This window comes from Arachis stenosperma, chromosome 2 (genome assembly GCF_014773155.1).
Source record: "Arachis stenosperma cultivar V10309 chromosome 2, arast.V10309.gnm1.PFL2, whole genome shotgun sequence".
Classification (NCBI taxonomy): Eukaryota; Viridiplantae; Streptophyta; class Magnoliopsida; order Fabales; family Fabaceae; genus Arachis; species Arachis stenosperma.
In genome coordinates, this window is record NC_080378.1 from 63,229,215 (window position 1) to 63,239,137 (window position 9,923).

Here is a 9,923-nt window from a genome sequence, read left to right on the forward strand (position 1 = left end):
ATTTTAAAACCACTTCCTAGTTTAATTTTCTTCCAAAAGACTCAAGAAAATCATTTATTTTAAATTCGCTAAATAATTTTCAAAACATCACCCTATTACTAAAAGTAACCAAATAAAACTCTTTTTCAAGTTTACTAGCTCCCAAGGACTCAAAAACCATCTCTCTTTATCATTCAAGTTCAAATATTATATAATCATTAAACTTCTAAAAAGTAATCCTTTATTTCCAACCCCAGGCATAACTCCCTTTATATTGAATAAATCTCAAAACATAACTTCTTTTATAAATAATTCAAACTTGAACATAAACCTTTTCTTGGTAATTCAAATTCAAAATAGTATAATTCTTTTCTTAACTAAATAAAATTATTTTCATAATAAATCCAGCCCATACATAATATTTTAATCAATAGATAAAACTTAAATAACATAACTTTCCAAATCCAAACTCTCTAAAATAACTTTTTCAAGTAAAACCTCAGATTTTACAAAATTTTGACAGCACCTCCCCTAAAACTCGGACTTAGCCACCCATCCGGGTTCCCTCTTTCTCAACAAATCACCTTTTCTCAACAATCTTCAAACAGATAATTCTCAATCAATCAGACATTCGCAATTCATAATATTTAACAAATTAATCATACACCACAATTCCAATTAATCCATCAATCCAACTCCAATCTCATCAATTCATATTTACTTTTCACATATCGTAGAATCCTTTCAAACAACTCTCCATCCGTTTATCAACAACTATCATAATAGATTCTCAATAATTATCTCATCATAATTCAATTTAAGAACTAACATCCTTTCATCAATTAGAATCAGGATTTTCCATCAACCATTATTGAAAATTAGCCCAGTCCAACGTCACAAAAAAATTATGAATAATTTCCCAAAAATCAATCTTTTACCTCATGCAATATCGTTCACTATCAAATTACTAGTTCGTTTTCAAAACTACTATTTTACCTTAAAAATTCAGGTTTCAAGAAAATTAATTTAGTAATCAAGTGAACCATTCAAAAGCTACCAACTTGACATAATCAACTAAAATCGAAATTTCCAGCAATTCTAAAATAATCAGAAAAACCAATAACAATTACAACCTCAAATTAAAGTAAATCTCATCAGTTAATTACTCATGACAGCGAAGCCAGTCAATATCACAGCCACAACGCAAACTTAATTCACATCCGCATCCAATTTCAATCATAACTCAGAGCAATCACCACAACTAATTTTTCTCAAATACATTACAATCGATAATTAACTCATCATAATTTAATTTAATAAGTAACATTAGCATTTACAGCCACATTTCAACCAATTTTAACTCGTCACAAGTCTATGTCACAGCCATCCCATTATATTAGAATTCCAATTCAGCATCAAACAATTCAAAATACTTCATCCAAGATCAGAATTTTCAACAAATCCACTATCGTTACACTATATCAAATAACTAGCACATCATTCAATTCAATATAAATCCATCAAAGATTAGAATTTTCAGTCAGTTTGCAACCATCAAGCAAACCAGCCTATGGCAACCAGCTCAACATAATCAAATAACAGGATTCTCAGTAATTCCAAACAATTAGAAAATCGGTAATAGTCACAGCCTCAAATCAAAATCAATATCACCAGTTTAATCACCGTTCACAACCACATTTAATTCAAATCATAACTAAAAAAAAAATCACAATAGCTAACCATTCTCAAACACATTTCAAGTCATTCTTGTCAATTAAGAAATTCTTAACTATTATTAACCATTTGCACTTATCCAATAACTTTGTAGGTATTCTAAATTAAAAACGTTAAATCCCCTACCTCGACTAGCCGAAATTCGATAATCAAACGCAACAAAGCCTTCTTTTATTTTTAATCCGCAGTGGCAACAACAACCTTGAACTGAACCAACAGCAGCGGCATTTCTGATCACTTCTCAGCAGCAGCAGTGGCATGAACTAATCGATTCAGAACCAGAATAGTACTATTGACAAGCACCAGCGACCTCGGTGGCAGCTGCGGCGGTGTAGAGTAACTTAAAGTGACAATTTTGTTTAATACAAACAATCTCAACGACAGGCTTCACAATAGAGACAAATTGGGCGACAAGGAAGAATCAAAAATAAGGTGAAGCTTACCAAAATAGTAGTGGTTCTAATGGTGGTTTCCTGGGCAGCTCGAATGTTGGTTCCCGGTGGCAGAAAGCTCCGGCAACTTGCAGAATTCAGAGGCAGAGGCAGAACAGGAGCTAAAGATGAGTAGTGACATGGATAAATTGCTTCAGAATCAGAACAGTATCCTCGGCAAGCTCCAACAACCTTCCCGGCGACAGCTACGGCGGCGCGGTGGTTCGGCGGCGGCGCTACAGCCCTTGTCGAGCTTTGGCGTCATCAACGGTGATGCCTCTCAGTACCATCGTGTTCTGTTCGGCGACGGCCAAGCCTCCTTCCCAGTGACGGCGTTCGGGTTCCCTTCCTCACCGGCGGCTCTGATGGCAATAGTAAGGCAGAGCAACGGCGGTAAACCCTAGTGGCAGCAGCGATGGTCAGCGGCGCTCCTTGGATGACTACGCGTGCGATGGGTCCAACGGCGGTGGGGACAGCCGAGACGACGGCGACCGTAGCGGCTCAACGACCCCTCGGGAGCTCCGCCTCCTTTCTCGCGCGATGACGGCAACTGCTCAAGGGAGACGACGACGCAGGCAAGACGCGGCAGTGGCGGCGAGCTGGACAGCGCAGAGTGCGGCGGTCCGGTGGTCACGTCACGGCGGCAGCGGAGCAGCATCTCTTCCCTCTGTCTGTTTCTTTCTCAGTTGTGTGTGATGTTTACGTTTAGGAAAGGAAAGGGGGGAAACTAGGGGTGCGACTGAGTGTGGTGAGGGAGTGAGGGTTAGGGTTTCCAATTTGAGAAATTAGGGTTTCTGAGTTCGATTTGGGAATTAGGATTAGAAATTAGGGATTTTATAAAGTAATATGGATAGATATCAATAGATATTTTGATAAAATTGAAAGGTAGAATAATTTTAGAATCAAATATACTCTATTAAAAATATTTAGAAACATTATTTATCAACATATTGCTAAGTTCAATTAATTATTTCTAATTTAAATTATAAAATAAACATATTAATCATATAATTATAAAATATAGTTCAAACTCAATATTAACCATTCAAATTAAATGAGATAACTTCTCATTATTTTTCTATCACTAGACTTTAATTTCAATTTATAAAATAACTAATTATAATAAAAATTGTAAACTTAAAGTATTTACAAATATCAATCTAATCATTTCTAATAAAATAATTTCTGAGAGTTCAAATTAATAACATAACTCATTCAAAATAGAATTTATTTAAATTAAATTATACAATTATTCTTATTTTTCAATTATCAAAATTATAATTTCAATTATACCAAATATCTAATAAAGTTTATATAAAAATTCTAATTAATTTAAACTTCAATTATCATGAAACTCTATTTAATTACCTTTAGCAAAATAATTTTCTTAAAATAAATCACAAATGACTAATTATTTGATTTTCAAAAACTAGGGTTGTTACACTGTGTTCCTTCTGAATCTCTGCTTTTCTACTGTCTTTATCCAATCTTTGTCACTCCTTTCTATGGCAAGCTGTATGTAGGGCATCACTGTTGTCAATGGCTACATCCCATCCTCTCAGTGAAAATGGTCCAAATGTTCTGTCACAGCACGGCTAATCATCTATCGGTTCTCGATCATGTTGGAATAGAATCCCTTGATTCTTTTGCGTTTGTCATCACGCCCAGCAATCGCGAGTTTGAAGCTCGTCACAGTCATTCAACTCCGGAATCCTACTCGGAATACCACAGACAAGGTTAGACTTTCCGGATTCCCATAAATGCCGTCATAAATTCTAGCTTATACCACGAAGATTCTGATTAAGGAATCCAAGAGATATGCGCCCGGTATAAGGTAGAACGGAAGTGGTTGTCAGTCACGCGCGTTCATAGGTGAGAATGATGATGAGTGTCACAGATCATCACATTCATCAAGTTGAAGTGCAACGAATATCTTAGAATAGGAATAAGTCGAATTGAATAGAAAATAGTAGTAATTGCATTGAAACTTGAGGTACAGCAGAGCTTCACACCCTTAATCTATGGTGTGCAGAAACTCCACCGGTTAAAATACATAAGTGATGAAGGTCCAGGCATGGCCGAATGGCCAGCCCCCATGAAAGACCGAATGGTCAAAAGAACTAGATAGTCCAAGACGTCTAATACAAAGGTAAAAAGTTCTATTTATACTAAACTAGTTTCTAAGGTTTACAGAAGTAAGTATTTGATGCATAAAAGCACTTCCGGGGACCACTTGGTGTGTGCTTGGGCTGAGCTTGATCTATCCACGAGCTGAGGTTTCTCTTGGAGTTGAACGCCAAGTTGTAACGTGTTTTGGGCGTTCAACTCTGGTTCGTGACGTGTTTCTGGCGTTTGACTCTAGAATGCAGCATGGAACTGGCGTTGAGCGCCTGTTTACGTCATCTAATTACGAATAAAGTATGAACTATTATATATTGCTGGAAAGCTCTAGATGTCTACTTTCCAACGCCGTTGAGATCGTGCCATTTAGAGTTCCATAGCTCCATAAAATCCATTTTGAGTGCAGGGAGGTCAGATTCCAATAGCATCAGCAGTCCTTTGTCAGCCTTCTTATCAGAGTTTTGCTCAGGTCCCTCAATTTCAGCCAGAAAATACCTGAAATCACAGAAAAATACACAAACTTATAGTAAAGTCCAGAAATGTGAATTTAGCATAAAAACTAATGAAAACATCCCTAAAAGTAACTAGATAATACTAAAAACTACCTAAAAACAATGCCAAAAAGCGTATAAATTATCCGCTCATCAATTGTCATTGTTGGATTTAATTGTTGAGGTTATATTTTGTCACTTGGTTTTGCATTCTTAATGCTTTATGTTTGTGAACACCAAGTGAATGTTACATTGCCTTTAACCTTCTTAAGTCTTTTGAATTGCATTTTTTGGCCACCATGCATTCATCATCCATTGCTAGGCAATTGTATATTATCATTGCATTTTTTTAGGTGATGCTTGTTTGTGATTTACCCTTATTCACATCACTTATTTCATGCATTGAGATTGTAGAATTGTGAAATTGGATCGAAAGCTTACCTAATGACATAATTTTAGTTTTGTAAATCTTTGTGGACCATGCTTGCTATGTGATTAATTTCCACTTCTATCTTCCTTTTCCTAAGTTCCATAGCATCCATGTGTTTCACCTCTATGTCACTTAGGTGTTGCAACAACTTCAATATGTGTCATTGATTGTTGTGTAAGTTTCATATACTATTTTGTTCACTAGGTTTACTTACACATCAATCAATGTCCATGCATTACCCAATTTCACAATTGCTTGATTTATTGCTTGAATGCTTTCATGCCTCTTCACTACTTGTTTGGTTGACTTAACCTATAAGTTTTTTGAAGTATTTTAAGCACACTAGAATAAGTGAAGTGCACCCTTCCTTTGTGTAATTGTGACATGGCATTCTATGATAATGTGTGTGTTCTAAACGGCGCCTAATTTAGAATTCACATACTTGTATCATTAATGTCACGCTAATTCACTCACTCAATTCTAGTGATTTACCTCATTTCAACAATTCATGCTTCCTTGCTTGTGCTTCTAGTTGTCTTATTATCTCCAATTTTCTATTGTTTAGGATGAATCATCATAAGCAAAAATGGAAGCGGGAAAAAGAACACGCAGCAATTGGTTGACCCACCAGCTGAAGGTGACAACTAGGAAAGTTGCCGTACCCCCTTGCTCATCTTTGAGTTCACCGAGGATGGTGCAAACTTTTAAGTGTGGGGAGGTCATCCGACCACTCGGCATTTTTGGGTAACAAATTTCTAATCCTAACACTTTTGCATCTCATTTTTAGTTCTTTTAGGATTTTTAGTTGCATTTTCTTGCATTGCATATGTATATATTAAGCTTAGTCAAAATAATGAGAACTTTTCAAGAATTTTATCTATAGAGAACCCCAATTGATTGAGAAAAATATTTTTTTAGAACTTGCTTGAATTATATATTTTGTGGATCATGTTTTTGAGCTAAGAACACAAGCATGTGAGATTTGAGCCTAATTGTGTGGTTACATCATATAACCACTTATTTTCATTCCTGTGTGCATTATTCTCTTTCTATGATTGTGATCTATGATTTGTTTGATTCTATATGTTTATTATTTTGTGTATACATGCACTTATATAATTGAGGCCATTGTTTCAAATAGCTCACTTACCTAAATAGCCTACCTTTTATCTTCCATTGTAACCAATTTTGAGCCTATGCTTAACCCATTTGTTCTTAATTTTAGCACATTACAAGCCTAAAGCGAAAAACAATATATGTCCTTATTTGGATCTTTGATTGGCTTAGGCTAGTGAGAGTGATCATCATGTAAGTTTGGGAAAGTTGGGAACATTGGTTGGGATGAAAGTGTATTTTTGTATTTTCATCAAAATTTTGGGAATTGGGTACATACTCATGCATTGAATGTAAAACCATATGCATTGATACTTTTGTATATACTCTATTGCAAAAAAAATAATAAATAAATAATACAAAATAAAGAAAAAATCATATATATATATATATATATCAAAAGAAAAAGACAAGCAATAAAAAGGGGACAAAATGGCCCAAGTAAAGCTCAATAAAAATCAATACAGATGTGTAGTGACCAAAAGTAGAATGCATGAGTGTGTGCAAAAGTGAAGAATGGGTAGTTAGGTTAGCTTTAAATTGTATAGGTTGTTATATAAGTTAGGTGGGAAGTTTAAGTTAATCAAATATTCAATTTCTTGTCCACTTGACCATATGCATCCTTACCTTGACCTAGCCCCATTACAACCTATGGGAAAGACCTCATGATATTTGTATACATGCATGAAATAATTGTTGATTATTAGATGAAAAATAAATCTTGGAAAGTATGATTAAGGGAGAATTGAGTGAATCAACCCTATACACTTGAGTGACTAGAGCGGATACACATCTGGTGAGTGTTTGATCGCTCAGTTACATGTTTCCACCCATGATCATCTATTCTTGCAAGTTTGTAAAATCTTTCAATAATTCAATGCAATTGTGGGTTTGATTTGACTGCTATGACTTTAGCCCTTGTACTTATATATGTATTCTTGGAAGTTGACTTATTTTGACCAAGTAGTTGCATTCATTTAGATAGATTGCATGTAGATAGGTTGCATTTAGGTAGTTTACATTGAATAAATGTTGATACCATTTGCTTCTTTCTTGAGTTTAGCATGAGGACATGCTTAGTTTAAGTATGGGGAGGTTTGATAAACCCCAATTTTGTGGTTTATCTTATGCTTATTTCGGGGGATTTTATCACCTTTTCCCACATTTATTCAATGAAATAGCATGATTTTATAATTCTCCCCGATTTTGTGCTTAAGTGTAAAAACGTACTTTTTAGGCCCTTAAATTGGTAAATTTAATTCACTTTAATTCCATTCGATACCTTGATATATTTTTTAAGTGATTTCAGGTTTAGAAGGCAAAGATTGGATTGAAGGAATGAAGGAAAAGCATGCAAAGTGGGAGAACTCATGAAGAAATGAAGGAACGGTAAAAGCTGTCAACCCTAACCTCTTCGCTTCAATCGACCATAGCTTGAGCTACAGAGATCCAAATGAGGCGGTTTCAGTTGCGTTGGAAAGCTAACATTCGGGCTTAAAAAAGATATAAAATTTGCTATAGTTGCCTGGCGCCTAGAGATGCGTACGCGCACATGACACATCCGCGTCGGTTGCTGCACGTGATCCACTTTAAGCAACTCGTTGGGGGCGATTTCTGAAGCATTTTAGGCCCAATCCAACTCATTTCTGATACTATTTCATGTAGAATTCAAACTTGGACAAAGGGGGAGCAATTGTTTAGGAGTTTTTGCATCATGTAGCTAAGTTTCTATAGAGAGAAGCTCCCTCTTCTCTATAGAATCAGGGTTCTTAGGATATTTCCATCTTATATCTAGGTCCAATTTCGTGTTTTCATCTTATTTCCTTTATGAATTCTTGCTTCTGCACCTTCATTCTCTTAGTTTCTGATGTTGATTTTACTTTTATGCCTCTTTTATGTTCATGCACTCATGTTGGATTTGGATCTCTTTTAATGCAATTTAATGTTTGATGTTCTTTTATTGTTGATTTGAGTTGTGAATTTACTTTTCTTGCAATTGGTAGTTAGTAGACTTTATCTTTCCTTACAATTTACCATGCTTTCCATTTATACCCACCAAGTGTTTAACAAAATGCTTGGTTGGGCTTTAGAGTAGATTTTTTAGCATTCTTGGCTTTGAAAGAGTAATTAGGCAATCTTGAGTCATGAAAACTCAACCTATATTGGTGATCTAGAATTGTTAGCTAAGATTGTTTCTATTGACACTAATCTTTTTCTAATTCAATTAGTAAATGATTAGGACTTTTGGATTGAGATTAGCTAGTCTTATTAGACTTTCTTCGAGTATGAGGATAACATGATACCTTCCTCTATCGTCGGGGATGACATAATAAGATAAATTCTTGTTTATTATTGTGATATGATTGATTAGTCTTGTTTGACGTTCTCCCTATGTGAAGATAACATGATACCTTCTTCCATCTGTTGGATTTGACTAAATTAGATGAATTAATCTTTGCATGACTAGGATAGAAAGCCTATATTCTCAATTCTTGCCATGAATGTCTCTCTTTATTACTTGTTTTCTTTAATTGCTCACTTGATTTACTCTTCTTGTCATTTAAATTCTTGCCAATTTAATTTCTTGCCCCCTTTTTCAAACCAAACCCCTTGTGTCTTCATAGCCAATAAGCATACACTTAATTGTAATTCCTTGTGAGACGACCCGGAGTTTAAATACTTCGGTTAATTCTTATTGGGGTTTGTACTTGTGACAAAACCATATTTTAATTTGATTCGAGGATTGACTATCGGTTTAGACTATACTAACAACGGAATTACTTTGTGGAATTCCGAACCGGTGTAAATTCTCGTTATCAAAAGAAAACAACGGTTTAGTAGTTTCTCTGATTGTTTGGAGTTAGTGATTAATCATGTTGAGGGTTAAAATGTGTTTTTAATGAATTCTTTGGTGGAATATCAAACTTAGAATTACACATTCACCCTTCAATTACTTTGGTGTGAAACACCAAACTTAGCTCTTTACAATACAGAGAAATCTACTTAACTCCTTTATTGAAATAACTAAGAAAAGAAAACTACCTCTAGTTGGGTTGCCTCCCAACAAGCACTCTTTTAGTGTCATTAGCTTGACATGTTGCTGATGACTTTCTTCCTCTTCTTCTAATTTGTCAAGAGGAATGAACTCAGGGAAGGAGAAGAGCCAATCAGTATCCCTTGTCTTGGCCTCTTCCCAGCAAGCTTCCTTGCGTTATTTGCTTGATTTGCTTTGCTTGTTGGGGGCAGCAGGTGTTGGATTGCTTGTGATTGACCATTTCTTCTTCATGGATATGATCAATGGTAGCTTGGTCACAATCTTCTCTTCGGTGCTCTTGTTGGTTGCCTTCACTTCTTGGATATTAAGACTTGGGTGTTGTGTGTTTGTTGGAATGTCATCTTCATCAAAAGCCTCTTGAGTTGGTGGTTCAGTGAACCCTTCATCTATGTAGCTCTCTGCTTCAATTGAGTGTGAACTTCCTTGATTGACTTCCTCCCCTTCTTCTATATGATGTTCCATTGAGTCCTTTGGGAGGAAGTTTTCATGTTCTTCTACCACCTCAATTAGCCTCTATGGATATAAAATCCTAGGCTCACTTACCTCCATCCCCTCATTCTCCATTGAAG